A 16,222-nucleotide genomic window follows, 5' to 3' on the forward strand; every position below is an offset into this window, starting at 1 on the left:
GTCTGTTTACATTACACTTGAACTTCTGCATGTCGGTACGATCAGAGAAGCAGGAACCCAGAAAGGAATTCCAAAGTCTAGTAGTCCTAGGGAAGAAACTATTAGAGTAGAAGGCTTTATGGCATCTATGGATTTCTACTGTGTAGGGGTGGGATTTTGCTGCTTGTCGTGTTTGTGGGGGAGGTATTTACGTCGAGGGGGTACAAGAACTTGTAGTTCGTTGGAGCACTTACCATTAAAATACTTGTAAAACGTTGATAGGACAGCGGTTGAAGCCTAGTTAAAAGTGCGGGACCTGTTAGGTTGGCGACTTTCTTGTTTTAAAAAAAAAGCAGAAAAAGCAAACCTCTTATTCATCAAGAGACGACGAACCTGTGTAACGTCTGCGAGGCAACCTATGGTGCTAGCAATTTTGTTGGGTTTTAGTTTTATATGGAACTAGCGGGGGTACCCGGCGTTGCCCGGGTGTTTGGAGGTGTGTATGTAGGCTCTGTTTTAATATTATAAAAAAAAAAACATGATGTTAAAAAAAATTGGAAAAAACAATACAAACCAAAAAGGAAAAAAAAAGGTGTAAAAGAGGAAAAAAAGTTTAGGTAGGAAGGTAGGCTCAAACCTGAAGCATCGAGGCTAAGGCAGAAAAAAAAGCCTGACACGTTACCCCTACACCAAAGAGACATACAATTGAGATCGGATAAAATTAAACCTTTAAAAACACTTGCTGGTGGTTTAAACTAACGTCAATGTTTTCTAGGTCAAACATGACGTCATTGTTGTAGTAGCAGGAGGAGAGAAAATGAAGGAACGGTTTTTTCAGCACCCCTCCTTGTAGAAAAGGATCCAGTTTAGGGTGAAGGAACTAATGTTTTTGGCCAATTTTTCGATATTTGTCGTCCAAGATGTCGGGCTTCAAAATTATATCAATCTCGTGAAAATCCGTTGCCTCTGTCGAAAGTTTTTGCGAGACATACAAACACACATACATACATACATTTTCGCTTTTATATATATAGATTAACGAATCGCTTTAAATAAGATGGTGATGGTGAAAACGATCATGTTATTCAGTTGACACAAATCTATATAAGTTTGAAAAGCGGGGGGGGGGGGAGGTTGTGTCACCCATTGATCATAGATACAATTTATATTATTGCATTGGAATGTTATAAAAAGATATATTTTATTATAAAAAGTTATAAAAGGGATATATTTTCTGTATTAGTTTTATTTATTTCAACAGTGCTCAATACATGAGTAGTTATGAAAATATATAGCAATTAAACTACACAGAATCTTTTGTGTTTCCACCCCAGTCGGGAATAACATTTCAGTCTAACGATCCCCTATGCATGTAACACAGTGCATATGAGCACGTAGGAAAATATCAGCAGCAGCGAAGAATGGCTGGCTGCAAAGAGATTAGCAGCAGTAGTAGCCGAAAAAAACGCACATATGCAAATTAGGAAGTGTGCGCGAGAAGAAGGACAGTCGGAAAAGGTGGACGTATAAGAAATGGGTGTGGTCGGCATGCGGTCAGAGGAAGAAGAAAGATGGTGTCGAAACGGGAAAGTAACGGTAGTAAAACCTTTTATTTATTTCCAGTTTTATTTTATTTTTATGAATTACTAAAGAAAGTGTAACGGCCACGTTACATGGGGTTGAAATGTGGAAGATTTTGTGTAGCTTACTTGCCACATATTTTCATAACTTATACATATATATATAATCTTTTCTTCTCAAACTACCGCTTAAATGCATGCGTTGATATTCCATTTTGTTTACAATGGACTGATTTTTTTATGTACTCTCTTTATTATCTTTGTTAATGAACAGGGAGAGGGGTGATTTAAGGGAGAGATGCAATCTTAAGACAAAGGCGATTGGGAGGGTGGCTCCAACAAGGTACAGTGGGCGAGAGAGGATGAAAGTGATAGACGTACATTTACTACAATATATTTATGTAATAAGATTAAATCTCAAACTGTAAATCTGAATTAAAACGTGTTTTTTCTTCCATAAAACAAGTAAATTGCAAAGTATTCGGTTGCGATAAATGGTTTATGGGCATTGTTGTCAATGTCACCGCAATTGTTTGTTCTGATTGCAAAGCTGTAACGCGTTTTCTACCCTGCGATCCATTTGAGGTCATCTCTTTGAATTTGTGGTTGTGTTTCGTCGTTCCCGCCTGCATTCATTTCGTCGTCTCCACCAAATAAAGAGTCGCGTTATTACATTCACCCATTCAGTCACCATAACAAGAAAATTTCCTCTAAAGAGTTTCACAACAAATCCTGACATTTTTCTAAAAGGTTTTCTTTTCTTTATCCCCAGTCGTTATAGTTGAAAAAAAAAAAATGGTTTTATCAATTTCACATAGGATTTCTGTTTTTACCTCCCTTTACCACTTTCACCACTACCCCCGCCACCTTTTTGAAGGAGAAAGTTCATTGTATAAAAGAAGTTCATTATATTAAAAAAAAAATAAATACTCTCCTAAAACACTATTGTTCTTTTCTTCATCTTCCACATCTCGTGTTCTCTTTCTTTCTCTCTTGACGAATTTTAATTTAAAAAAAAAAAAAAAAATCTTTTCCTCTTTTTTCTTTTTTTGCTGGTACATTTTAACAAAGTCTGATGACTAAACATTTTTTGGTGCTTCTTTACAATAGCATGTCGTCCTCAGGGTTGGCAGACCATAAAAATATTTGAAGCCAAATCTTTCAGAAAAAAAAAGCCAAATTGATAATTGTAGCCAAATTTTCACAAACAAAAAAGGCCAAATTGAACATTTAAATTGTTAAAAGGAAATAACAAGGAGTGTGTACAAAAATATAAACATGTTTTTTCATTGTGTTTGTGTAGATTGGTGGTGTTTTAAACTGCCGCATTTCAGGTGGAAACATTATTACATATTTACATGACCTGTTGAAATTAGTATAAATTAACAAAATTTGTTTTTGACGGCACTTTAAAGTTTTCGGGTATTCTGAAAACGATTATCGTATGTGAAATTGTCGCCGACAAATAGTTTGTATGTAATAACGTCATGCTTTCCGACAACAAGCCAAACAAAATATATATATATATATATATATATATATATATATATATATATATATATATATATATATATATATATATATATATATTACTTTGCTTAATATACATTTAAAAAATTACGAAAAATGGTTCAGTGGAAAAATAGTCTATCTATATATATAAAAGCAAAAATGTTTGTGTGTGTGCATTTTTGTGTATGTCCGAGAAAGGCTTTTTCCGAGAAGCGATCGGTCAGCTCACTCCTTCTTAAAACTTTTTATATCACATGTAAATCGTAATATCTACGAGTTAACAACGGGGATCGCCTGTCTATTTAATTTGCCCGACTTTGAAAAGCTAAATATTCAACATTTTTCAATTGCCGCATGTGGATTGGGCTTTTTCGTATAATAAAAGCGAATCTAAGCTTAACACATGGTTCCTGGCGTGATCACCGGGAACGTCCAAAAGCTATCAGCTTTGATCAATGCGGAGTTTCTCCTTATATCAGACAATTGCTATTCAATTTGGACAATCCCCTTTAAATGGGGAGCTGGTTTTCCCCCACCATCATCTTGAGGAAGCCAAAACCACCCCACATTGAAACAATGTAAACAAACCCAAAAAAGCTGCCCTGCAGTAAATAAAATACTGCCAAATCATCGTAACGCTCCCGCGATGACCTCATTAAGCGGCCACCTGTCAATGAAACCTCTTTCACTCATTTTATAACCCTTAACTTAACACTCTTATCAATTTCTCTCACTCGTGGCCGAGATGGTTAGGTGGTTGGCTTTTTCCCTCTTTCGTTTCCACCTCTGTGTCAAGGCTTCAGGGTTCAATCCTACCTTCCTACTAAATTTTTTTTTTCTTTTAACGTTTTTTTTTAACACACACACCTCCAAACACCCGGGTAACGCCGTGTACCCCCTCTCCCCGCTAGTATATATATAAAAGGCAAAATGTGTGCATGTGTTTGTATGTCTCGCAAAAACTTCTGACAGACTCGTTGGAATGTTACGAAACTGGTATCGTTTTAAACCTCAATCTTTCAGACGACAAATATCGAAAAATTGGCCAAAAACATTAATTCCTTCACCCTCAACTGGGAAGTTTTCTACAATGAGGAGTCGCTTTTTTCGTTGACATTTTCACAAGTCATAATCTCTGTTTGATTGACTAGCCTTAATTCCAATGCTCGCAAATTCCGGTTTTGTCATGGGCGCATCAGCTAAGATGTTACGTTTTTTTTTAACCTTCTTTTTCTCCTTTGCGTTACGGGTTTGAGCCTACCTACCTACTACCACTTTTTTTTTTTTTTAACACCTGTCTCCACCCAGGATGCCTACTGTTGTATTGTGACCCCCCCCCCCCCGCTACTACCACTTTTTTTTTTCCGGGGTTCCTTACTACAGCACCTTAACACACCCAGGCAACCCGGGTAACCCACTAGTTATAATGAAAAACGGACATAAGAAAATAATAAATTTTGTAGAATTAATGTTTTTTTTTTTGTAGAATTAATATTTTTGTAGAACTAATTTATTAGAATAAAATTTAAATAGAATTTTAATTTATTTAAATAAGAATGAATGTTTGATCTTTATTTAAAACAAAATTAAAAGGATTTTCGATTCTGCTAATTGTTAATTTTGTTAATTTATACTAATTTAGACAGGACACGTAAGTACGTAATGTTTTCACCTGAAATGCGTCAGTTTAGAACATCACCAATCTGTACAAGCACAATGAAAAATATATAAATTTTTATATGTTTATGCACACACTGTTTATTTCTTTTAGCAATTTAAATGTTCAATTTGGCTTTTTTGTTTGTGAAAATTTTACTATAATTATCAATTTGGCTCTTTTTTTCCTGAAGATCTGGCTTCAAATATTTTTTCTGGTCTACCAACCCTGAGGACGGCACGCTGTTGTAAAGAAGCACCCATTGTTTTTAGTGCTAGAAAATGTTTTAATTGCCTTAATATGCATAAGCATAATAATAGTCAAACAATACATGTACATGTATATAAAGAAACAATACATGTACATGTATATAAAGAAACAATACATGTACATGTATATAAAGAAACAATACATGTACATGTATATAAAGAAACAATACATGTACATGTATATAAAGAAAAAAAATTTACTGAAAGGGCTTGTAAGAAATAAGACAAAAAGGATATAGTTAGAGGGTGTGAAAGTGCAGAAGTGATGTTTTCCAAAAGTTTGTTCATAACGACTCTATTGCCGCCATTAACACTCGTTTTAATGTTGAGATGAAACCGAGGTATGGCTAAGATTAATGGCCGATAGCCAAAATTAAAAAAATTTTTTGACCTATTCTTTCACTTTCAAATTCATCAAAATTTATATGAAATCAATCAATTATTATTATAATACTGAAAACGTTATAATAATTGATTGATTTCATTCCGTCAGCCATAACTGGATAGAGTTCGACAAGTTATACCTGAAGAAGGTCGGAGGTTACGTCGACCGAAACGTTGTGAAAATGACACTTAAGATGAGAAAATTAGTCCAATGAATCCAAATAATACAAAAAAAACAAAAAAACATTGTCATTTCAAATTTTAAGAACATGCTGAAATTCATGCTCATAGTGTTCTCACTCAAGAAATTTTCATTCACACACACACGCACACAAATTAAATAAGTAAACTGTGTGACCCCCCCCCACTCACACACACCCCTCGATGCCTCCGTTCAGTCTCGAAAGACACAGGATATCCCCTATAGGGACAGATGCGCATGTAATTGTATGGCAAGGGTTGCACAATCTCCAACCACACCTTTCCTGAATCGGCACTGCTTGAATCCAGTGGCAAGAAGTCCAGGATGACTGGAAACAATGCCGAGATAAGCGGAGAGCACGTACAGCACCTTGAAGTCCCAAATGGTTACCCATCTAGTACTGGCCAGGCTCATCATTGCTTAACTTCGGTTATCTGACGGGAACCGGTGTGCCAAACGTGATTATGCCATGGTGTGATAAATACCTACAAATGTCAACAGGCCGAAAATTATATCTGAATCCGTTTTATTATTTATCTTTGACAACGTTGAAAAGGTAAATCGTCTTGTACTGAGTGAGTCACCTGATACATGAATCAGTCGCGTGCGGGTCTCGTGGTGGGGTTTGACTAGCTAAAGCCGTTTCACACTGGATTAATACATATATTATTAAATATATCCACGACTAGCTGACCCGTGTCCCGGCGTTGCCCGGGAAAGTAGATTATTTTCACAATAATTATGAATATAATATAATCGGTTAGATATGATGTCTATATATGGCGCGTGTTTAAGTAATGTTATGTATATAAAATTAAGTTAATCCATTAATTTTTTTTTATCTAGCTTGTTCTTGTTGAAACTCTGGTTAAGCAACGCGGAATGGACGAAGTTTCAGTATTTATAGGACGGTTTATAATAAGTATTTGTTCACATTGAATTTGAAAAGGACCATGTTGTCGTCTGCTGGGAAATCATTCAAGCTGAGTGTATTAATCATAAATGAATGATTGCTGTTAGCACTTTTCAGATTTTAGTGCTTTTTTTTTTCTTTTCTTTTTTTCCTTGCCGAAGGTGGGGGTGAGGGGCAGGGGCACTACTTTTGAGCTGTATTTCTCATAATTCAACCCAGAATTTACATATCTGTAATTTATAGTGCAACCCTTCCAGATTTATGTTTTTTTTTTTATATCTTGCCGCAAATGGTTTACAGATCAACGTATATTGATTTCTGCATTTCCTTTTTAATAATAAAGATTATTTTAGGCCGTTTTCTAGAGAGAAAGAGGGAAAAACAGTATGCTTAGGGATTATAAAAATATTTATGGTAAGTCTTTTCACAAACACATATGTATTCATAAATATGCATCGTGATAAATGTTCATGAATATTTATAAAGGGTCGGATTAGGCCAACTCTGAAATCTTTCCGGAAAAAAAAAAAATCTTTCTCGCTTTTCATAATCCGTTTTTTTTTTTTTAGTTTTTTTTTTTTATCGTTCTTTTCCTCACCAATCATCAGCAATTTTATTTTTACATGCGTCTCTCAGATTGCCTATATATGTGTGTGTGTGTGTGTGTGTGTGTGTGTGTGTGTGTGTGTGTAACAATAATAATATACTTCTAAAAAGGAAAAAAGTACATATAAATATACGAGTTGTACTTACTCGGCGTTGATCAGAAGTAAAAAAAAAAAAAAAAAAAAAAAAGACTGACTTGTTTCCGCAAAAACTGAAAATAAGGTAATAAATTTAGTAGTCTTTATTTAAGAACATACCAACGTTACGCTTGTAAGTAAAACATAATTTGAAAACTGTCTTTCGTATTTCATTTAACTGAAAACTAATTGTCACAAAGTGATTGTAAGATGCGAACAAACTACTGGGAAGATTTAATTAATCAATAAACATATTCATGACCCGTTGAGTCATAACCACTGTCTTGATTTATTCCAATTTGATGTCCCTTTTTTTGATTGGGATACGATTTTTTTGCAACTTCAGTTTTTGTGGGTTCATGTGGTGTTCTTTTCATCTTTTTTTTTTTTACTTATTATTATTATTAGTAGTAGTAGTCGTAGTAGTATAATTAGTATTAGCATTATTATTAGTAGTAATTAGTATTATCATTCTTAGTAGTATTGTTAGTATTATTATTATTGCTATTATTATTATGAGTAGTATTATTAGTAGTAATATTAGTATTTATTATTATTAGTAGTAGTAGTAGTAGTATTGCCATTCTTAGTAATATTGTTAGTATTATTATTATTAGTAGTAGTAGCAATCGTAGTAGTATAATTAGTATTAGCATTATTATTAGTCGTAGTATAATTAGCATTATTAGTAGTAGTAATTAGTGTTATTATTCTTAGTAGTATTGTTAGTATTATTAGTAGTAATATTAGTATTTATTATTATTATTAGTAGTAGTAGTAGTATAATTAGTATTGCCATTCTTAGTAGTATTGTTAGTATTATTGTTATTAGTAGTAGTAGTAGTAGTATTAGTATTGCCATTCTTAGTAGTATTGTTATTATTATTATTATTATTAGTAGTAGTAGTATTAATAGTATATTGTTATTCTTCGTTCTTATATATAAGTAAATAGACTTATTAATTTGCGGTCTATTTTGCGTATGTATTTGTGGTGTATAGACACACGTATGTAAATTAGATGGCTATGTTGAAAAATGTGAGTCACTTTTTCTTTAAATGCTCACAGGGACATTTATGAATGTTAGTGGTTGAATCAACATAGAGCGTGAGGAGGCGAAAGAAATACATAATTAAGAGAGAGATGGGTGACTTGTTTGATTAAAATTTAATTTTCTTTTTCAAACATATCTCAATCCCAGAATTAAAGTATATTTTAGCAGGTATTTTGTTTTATTAAAGTATATATATATATATATATATATATATATATATATATATATATATATATATATATATATATATATATATAAACTTTAGATAGACAAACGTTGATATTATACATTCGTTCTAATTGCATAGTGTGAAGAAAAGAAAAACAAAATCAAATAAGCTAGTCCAAATCAAGTATTGATATATGTCAGATGCATAGGTATTTGGGTCTGACTTTGGAAATTCAACAAGATCACTTTATAGATTAGAAATATAACTTCATTGAAACTTAAGCAAATATGATTGAAAGAAAAAGACGCTTTATGACCCCCCCCCCCAAACGATCATCATCATCATCATCAACTTTTCGGAGATGAAACAATTTTTCTTAATTCTTAAAAATCACCATAAAATTCATTGTGGAGTAATCTAATGGCCGTCCAAAAGCTTTAATAGTCCCTTTTCTGCTTGCTATCTATCTTTATCAAATTACGATTTAAATAGTATTACTTTTTATGCTATTCATAGTGAACTGTTACAAATATTACAATCTTTTCATTTTTTAAATCTTTTTTTCTATTTTAGCTTTAACTGTTAATAGAGAGAGAGTGAAAATGATAGATAAACAGTAAGAGATTAGTCACTCGAGGTATTTCCAAATTATAGATAGCCAAAGCAATTACCATGACATTGTTTTCAAACATAACTCAATCCTAAAACTGAGGAATATTTTAGCATGTATTTTGTGTGATTACACTATATTGGAAAAGAAATTTTTAGTTAGTGGGGGGGTTAGCAAATTTTGATTTACTCAATTTTAGTATAATAATAATAGATTGACTGACAACACATGCTATGCCCCGTGCGTCTCTTTCATGTTGTTGTATAAAAATGACTCGTCGCCATAATGTAGTGTTCAAATTGTGTACATTCACAGGCGTGTCCACCATTTGCCTTTCTTCCCATCCTTAAATGATCCGTATATAAAAAGAAGCAAAACCTTAAAAAGTGTCTCCTCTTCTTCATACATTATTCATGAAGTCTTGTTTAAGTGAAATATGAATTGGATGAGTAACATGCCCTTGGCTGGCCTCTTCAGTGGTTCGGGCAGAAAAGGGAAGGGTCGATGCGGAGGGGAGGCAGAGGAACGGTTCTAAGATCGAAGAGAATTAGAAACATAGCAAAAGTATGGAAAGACTATTTGGAATAATCAAATAGCAAAAAAGATGGTGGACTTTTTCTTTTCATTTTTCATAATAAACAAGAAAATCTTTTTATCGGTGTATACGAGTGGCAGTGGTAGTAATCTTGAGAGTAAAAAGTCCTCCCACTTCCTCCAGTGATGACTAATTATGAAAAGAAATACTAAAGAGAAAAAGCGGTGAAAACGACTGCAAAGTAAAATCTTTGCTTTTTTTTTTTTTTTTTTTTAAACATGGATCAATGATCGACTTGAGGCACTAACAAAACCATATTTTCTTTTCAATATAACTTATTTTAAACTATTCCGGTCAAAGAAATAGGGGATTATTATACTTTAATTTCTATATTAGATGCATGCACATACTGACACAAAGTATGTTTATTCTGGATGATGTATTTAAAATAATGTGCAATACATTTATATATTACACATGACCAGGTAGAAGTGCTAATTTTTATGTGATTCTTAAGTTATTGCCTATAGTAAGGTTTAAATAAACCTTCAGCATCTACAGAATATATATATATATATATATATATATATATATATATATATATATATATATATATATATATATATATATAAACTGGGTTATTATTATTATTGAAATAAAATTTTCCAATTTGATATTATAATATAAATATACATAAAACAAAGTTCATTTAGATAGCTCGATAGTGCAATACTAGAGCTATAAATACGTTTATAATATATTGCTTTACTAAAAAAACATACACATTTTAATGCTCATCTTCAGGAAAGTTCAGTTTTATTTACTATACAAGCATACACTTGTTTCAACTCTTTACTGATATTTTTATATGTAGTTCTTTGCTTATGTAAATTTGAAAAAAAATTTACAGAATGTCAGAAAAACTATAAACTGGTCCGCCTGTATTGGATTTGAAACCAGCGGTACCAATGTTTTTCTGACGTTCTATGCAATTTTAAAAACTTAGCCTCTTATTTTTAATTTTTCTTTATAATCGAGTACTTCTCAGGGGTTCTTTCAGACAAGCAGAACCCAGTTATATATATATATATATATATATATATATATATATATATATATATATAATAACCATTACTGATTTAATTTAGGTTTGAAAATCAATAATTTCTGTTTTTCATCTAAAACTCATTACAAGACTATTTGATTATTCATTTCTGTGTTTTTCATTCAACTGATTTTTAAAAGTTTCACACGCGCGTGCGCGCACACACACACACACACACACATGGGTGCATTAAAAAGGTGCTATCAGTTCGCAATCTAGAAACGTTGCCAATCCAAAGATCACCAATCATCAAGTTAACGTGTGTCATCTTTTGCGCAATACATCTTTTTATCTTGATTAACATTAAGTCTGTTCAGCTTTTTGTAAGAGTTACATCAGAAATGATATCAATTTTTTGACATACCCTCAACTTAAAAATAGCTGTAAAATTCAAAGATGGCGTAACCAAAGAAAACACAATTGCAACTTCTTTTCCAATTCTCGGATTTGGTAATCATGTCCATATTCCTTTTATTTTCTTTTAAAGTTCTTACTCTTCTGATGAGTTAAGGGCGAAATGAATTAAAAAAAAATTGAGATAATAATTATATGAATGATTCTGCGCTACGAAACAGGTGATGTCAGGTACATTTTAACATGCTTAAAGAAAAATATGGTAAGATGGAAAAAATCTTGAAATTTGTAATATAGGCCTTTTGTCATTTCTTTGTATATGCTCTGTAGTTACATTGAGCTTCATAAATTAAAGGTTTGGTAAAAATAAAAAGTAAAATATAATTGAAAAACTTATTTTCCCATAAACTTACGTATGTATTCAACTTTTTTCCCCCCTTTTTCTTTTTATATCGCTCAGTAGTTGTACTTTATCCATTCGCTGGTTGTTGATGAATAGATGTTTGCTTGATCCAGCCAGACAGTCTCAGCTAGGAGAATGCATGTGTTATTGGATAAGCTGATATATCTATTCCAGGAATAATGAACTTGCCCAGAGACTATAAATATAATTATATATAACACGTTATGAGGTAGCGATTCATGGCAGTTATGGCCCCAGAATCAAGATGTGTACTTCTGTAACATACTTTTGCTAATATACTATTTGTTAACTATATCACTATATTTGTTTCGATTATGATCGGCCTGAAAGGCTACAACAGTATATCAATTTGGTCAGTCAATAACATATTTAAATCAACACTATCGTCTTCTCCATCTTCATGAATATATCATATTTTGTCCTGCTCTGCTTCACAAAATACAGAAGATATAACTACAACACAATGCTCATTAAGGATACTAACAAATACTTAGTAATGTAGCTTTGGTTACACGCAGATGATATCCATTATAATAAAACATAACAACCATTATTGTAAAATAAAATACGCATCAAATGCGCTTGAAAGCCAAATCACAACGTAATATTAGGAAAATAAACAAATATTTTACTTGTTTGAAATTTATAACATAAATATATTTTGGAGTTATACTTCATTCTTAGCGTGTGTAGTTTTCTTCTTTTTTTTTTTTCTTCCTCCTTGCCATGGTGTTCAAATTACAACCGCTCAGATACAACGCGTGGCTCTTTACAAACAGACTTTTCTTTCTCCAACTTTAAAACATGGTAAGGAAAAAGAAAAGAAAAAAAAGAAAGAAAACAACATACTGAGGATGGAGTATACCTCCGAAATATATTTTATGTTATAAATTTCAAACAAGTAAAATATTTGCTTATTTCCTAATATTACGTTGTTATTTGGCTTTCAAGCGCACTTGATGCTTATTTTATTTTATTCAAATTAAATCAACGTTTCTATATGGAACTCACACCCTTGAAGAACCATTATTATAAGTTATTTAATAGTGAAACAATATTCAAAGCAAATTTATTGCAAACAACTCATTGAAAAGATTTAACTATTTTTATTGTGGCTTAGTTTTCTCTGTTTTATTTTATTTATTTATTTATTTTTTCAAACACCCATGAAAATTGCACGTATAACATTACACATTCGGAGAAAAAAAATACAACAAAATGTAAAAAAAATTATCCCTTAAAAAAATTATTTGTAATAATCTGTAATCCTGTTCATGCACATGTTGTCACTTGAAAATTCACATCTTTTTTTTTTTTTGTCTCTTATATTTTTGCATAAGTGAAATAAAAAAGATAAATGATGCTGATATAAATAAAGCTTCTTTCACATAAGATTTGTCAGCATTTATTAATGATCCGACATAGTTCAGCATTTATTAATGATCCAACATAGTTCAGCATTTATTAATGTCGTTTTAGTTTAATTTAAAAAAAAATGGTTATGGAGGAATTAGACAGAAAAATAACTAATGGAAAGACGATAACAGATAATTTTACATTTAAGATAAGATAAAAATTATCTCTCTTATATTTTGAGCTTTTTTTTTAGCAATCATTAAAAATTGGTTGCTGGAATAGTTATTTTTTATGCAATTATTAAAAATTGGTTGCATGAATAGTTATTTTTTATGCAATTATTAAAAATTGGTTGCTAGAATAGTTATTTTTATGCAATCATTAAAAATTGGTTGCTGGAATAGTTATTTTTTATGCAATTATTAAAAATTGGTTGCTAGAATAGTTATTTTTATGCAATCATTAAAAATTGGTTGCTGGAATAGTTATTTTTTATGCAATTATTAAAAATTGGTTGCTAGAATAGTTATTTTTTATGCAATTATTAAAAATTGGTTGCTAGAATAGTTATTGCTGTATGCAATTATTAAAAATTGGTTGCTGTAATAGTTATTTTCAGAAAGGAACTACAAAGTACAAGTTTTGTATTCGGTTGTCTTATGGATACCTGTGGAAGGTATCTCAATATTTTTCATGAACTTTTCAAGGGTGTGTGGACGTATAATTAAGTGTAATTTTGACATTTCTGAATTTTTTAGATGAGGATTGATTATTTGTATTATTTGTAATCATTGGATTACTGTTCTCATTTTGAGTGTGATTTTCATGTTTCTGCCGCTGTAACCTCTAACTTTCTTCAGGTGTATGTTGTCGAACTCTGGAAACTTTCTGTCAAACTCGGGAATTTGGACAGAATTTCGAATGGAACCACTTATTTACTTCATGGGAGTAGCATGACTAGGTAGATGTGCCAAGTAATTCGCAATTGTATTTTTTTGGTTATCCACACTGAGAATTGAACCTTCAACCTTCAGGAAAATATTACTTCTACAATTGATTTTTCCAAGTACTCTAACCATTACACCATGGGTCCTTGTAGTTTGACAAGATACACCCGAAGAAGCTCGAAGGTTATATTAGGAAAACGTTATGAAAATCGCACTCAAGATGAGAACCGTAGTCCACAAAGTGTAATTTTGTTCAAATTAGTTGTAAAATCGATTTCATCAAGTTATTCTTATGACTGAAGACTTCATGTCTATATAAATAAAATGAACTCATTTTTTCCCGTCTGATTTTGACATTAATAGGATTAAAAATCAAGATATTTCATGCAAATATAATATGCACAAACGGCAGAACAATATCTGAGGTGTGTTATAGGCTTATTATTTCTCAAATTCCTCGATAATCTTAGATTTCTATACTTTTTCTGCTGAGAAGTCACGGCCAAAATCGGTTAAGATCAATGGAAGTGGTAAAATATTTTCTCTCTAATAAATTCCTCCTTCCCCTGCCACCACTTAACACCGTTTGGGGATCGTTCACAAGGAACAGTTGAGAAGAGAACACCGGTTTGGCTTCGTAGTTCTTTCATGTGAAGTTATTTAAAATCACTAAACTAAGCTGCAGTGCTCTGTGGCGTAGTGGTTAGCGTGCTGGACAATTCACATTATATTTTCACGTTCGCGCCGACCTACCGTAGTCGTTTTTTTTTTTTTTTTTTTTTTTTCCTAAACAACTGGAATGAACTTTTCTTGGTGGCTGAACTGTTAACGTTGCAGATGTTTTTTTTTTGTTTTTTTTCACACTTTATTTTCCTACTTTTACTCATGACTCCGGGTTTGATCCTTCCTACTTACCTACCATAACATTTTTTAAAATCCCCCCCCCCGTCCCGGAAATAAACACTCGGGCAACGCCGGGTACCCCCGCTAGTTTATTAATAATATGTCATATGACCTTTTTCAACATTGAAATTTAAATCTTTTCTTATATTATTTCTTTCCATCACAAATTTCAGATTTACATTGTCGTCTTAAAAAAATATTAACTTTTGGTTATAAAAAAAAAAAAACATGAATAAAAATCAAATTTATATGAAGTTTATTAAAATTTCTTTTGTTACTGATGTAAACTAATTTTTATATTAATGTCATTATTTATTTCTGTATTATCAGTTATATGATGGCCAGACTAAGTAATTTAAAAAATAACTAAATTGTAACAATGTGTTTTTATTGCCAATAACATGGTACAACAATAACAAATGAAAATTGGATTTGATATCTAGGCTTAAATGCTATTTAGGTACAACTTTTAAAATCCTACATTATATCTATCTTTTACATTATGATGCCAATAACATGGTGCAACAATAACAAATGAAAATTGGCTAGTCAGAAGCAAATTCATTTATATTTATCAGCTTAAATGCTCTTTAAGTCTGACTTTTAAAATCCAACATGATAATTTTATATGCTAGATGTCTACATGTGTGTGTGTGTGTGTGTGTGTGTGTGTGTGTGTGTGTGCGTGCGCGCACATATTGTATATCTGTCTAAGTATAATGTTTTATGTCAAAAAATGACACTAATGGGATTCTAATAAAATATTTATCATTTGTAATTATTACTATTATTTTATTTTTATCTACAACTTTTAGTACAAATGTTTATATTTCTTGATGTACAATTTGAATGACTGAAACACATTAAATAACTGATATTGATTAGCATTATCATGTTAACGTTTGTTTTGCATGCTTATGATATATATGTTCTGACGTTTCTGAATTTTTGCGATGAGGATTGATTATTCGTATTGTTTGCATTTTTCGGACTACTATTCTCATTTTGAGTGTGATTTTCACAACATTTCGGTAGATGTAACTTTCGATCTTCTTCAGGTGTATCTTGTCAAACTTGGGAATGTTTCTGTCGAGCTAAGGAATTTGAACGGAATTTCGAACGGAACCCTTTATTTACTTCACGGGAGTAGCATGCTCTCGTTCCATCAGCCATGACTGACTAGAGGTCCTAAGTAATTCACAATTGTATTTTTCAGTTGCCCACACTGAGGATTGAACCTTCAGCCTTCAGTAGAATATCACTTTTACAATCGATTTTTCCAAGTATTCTAGCCACTGCACCATGGGTCATTGTGGACAGAAACATTCCCGAGTTCGACAAGATACACCTGAAGAAGGTCGAAGGTTACATTGACTGAAACGATGTGAAAATGGCATTTAAGATGAGAACAGTAGTGCGATAAATCCAAATAATATGAATATACACATTCTGTTCCTCTTTCTCATAGAGATGTTGTGAGTCTGTTTCTGCTCTATCGTTACTTCTATGGTAGGTGCTCAACTTCA

At 31.9% G+C, this 16,222-nt stretch overlaps 1 protein-coding gene across 4 annotated transcripts in view; it reads left to right on the forward strand.

Annotated features, from left to right (window-relative positions):
* The window catches only part of LOC145254751 (discoidin domain-containing receptor 2-like), a 546,415-nt gene that overhangs the window by 250,541 nt on the left and 279,652 nt on the right, over positions 1-16,222 (forward strand). The window lies entirely within an intron of this gene.

This window comes from Euprymna scolopes, chromosome 30 (assembly GCF_053919585.1).
Source record: "Euprymna scolopes isolate OS-2025 chromosome 30, ASM5391958v1, whole genome shotgun sequence".
Lineage (NCBI taxonomy): Eukaryota > Metazoa > Mollusca > Cephalopoda > Sepiida > Sepiolidae > Euprymna > Euprymna scolopes.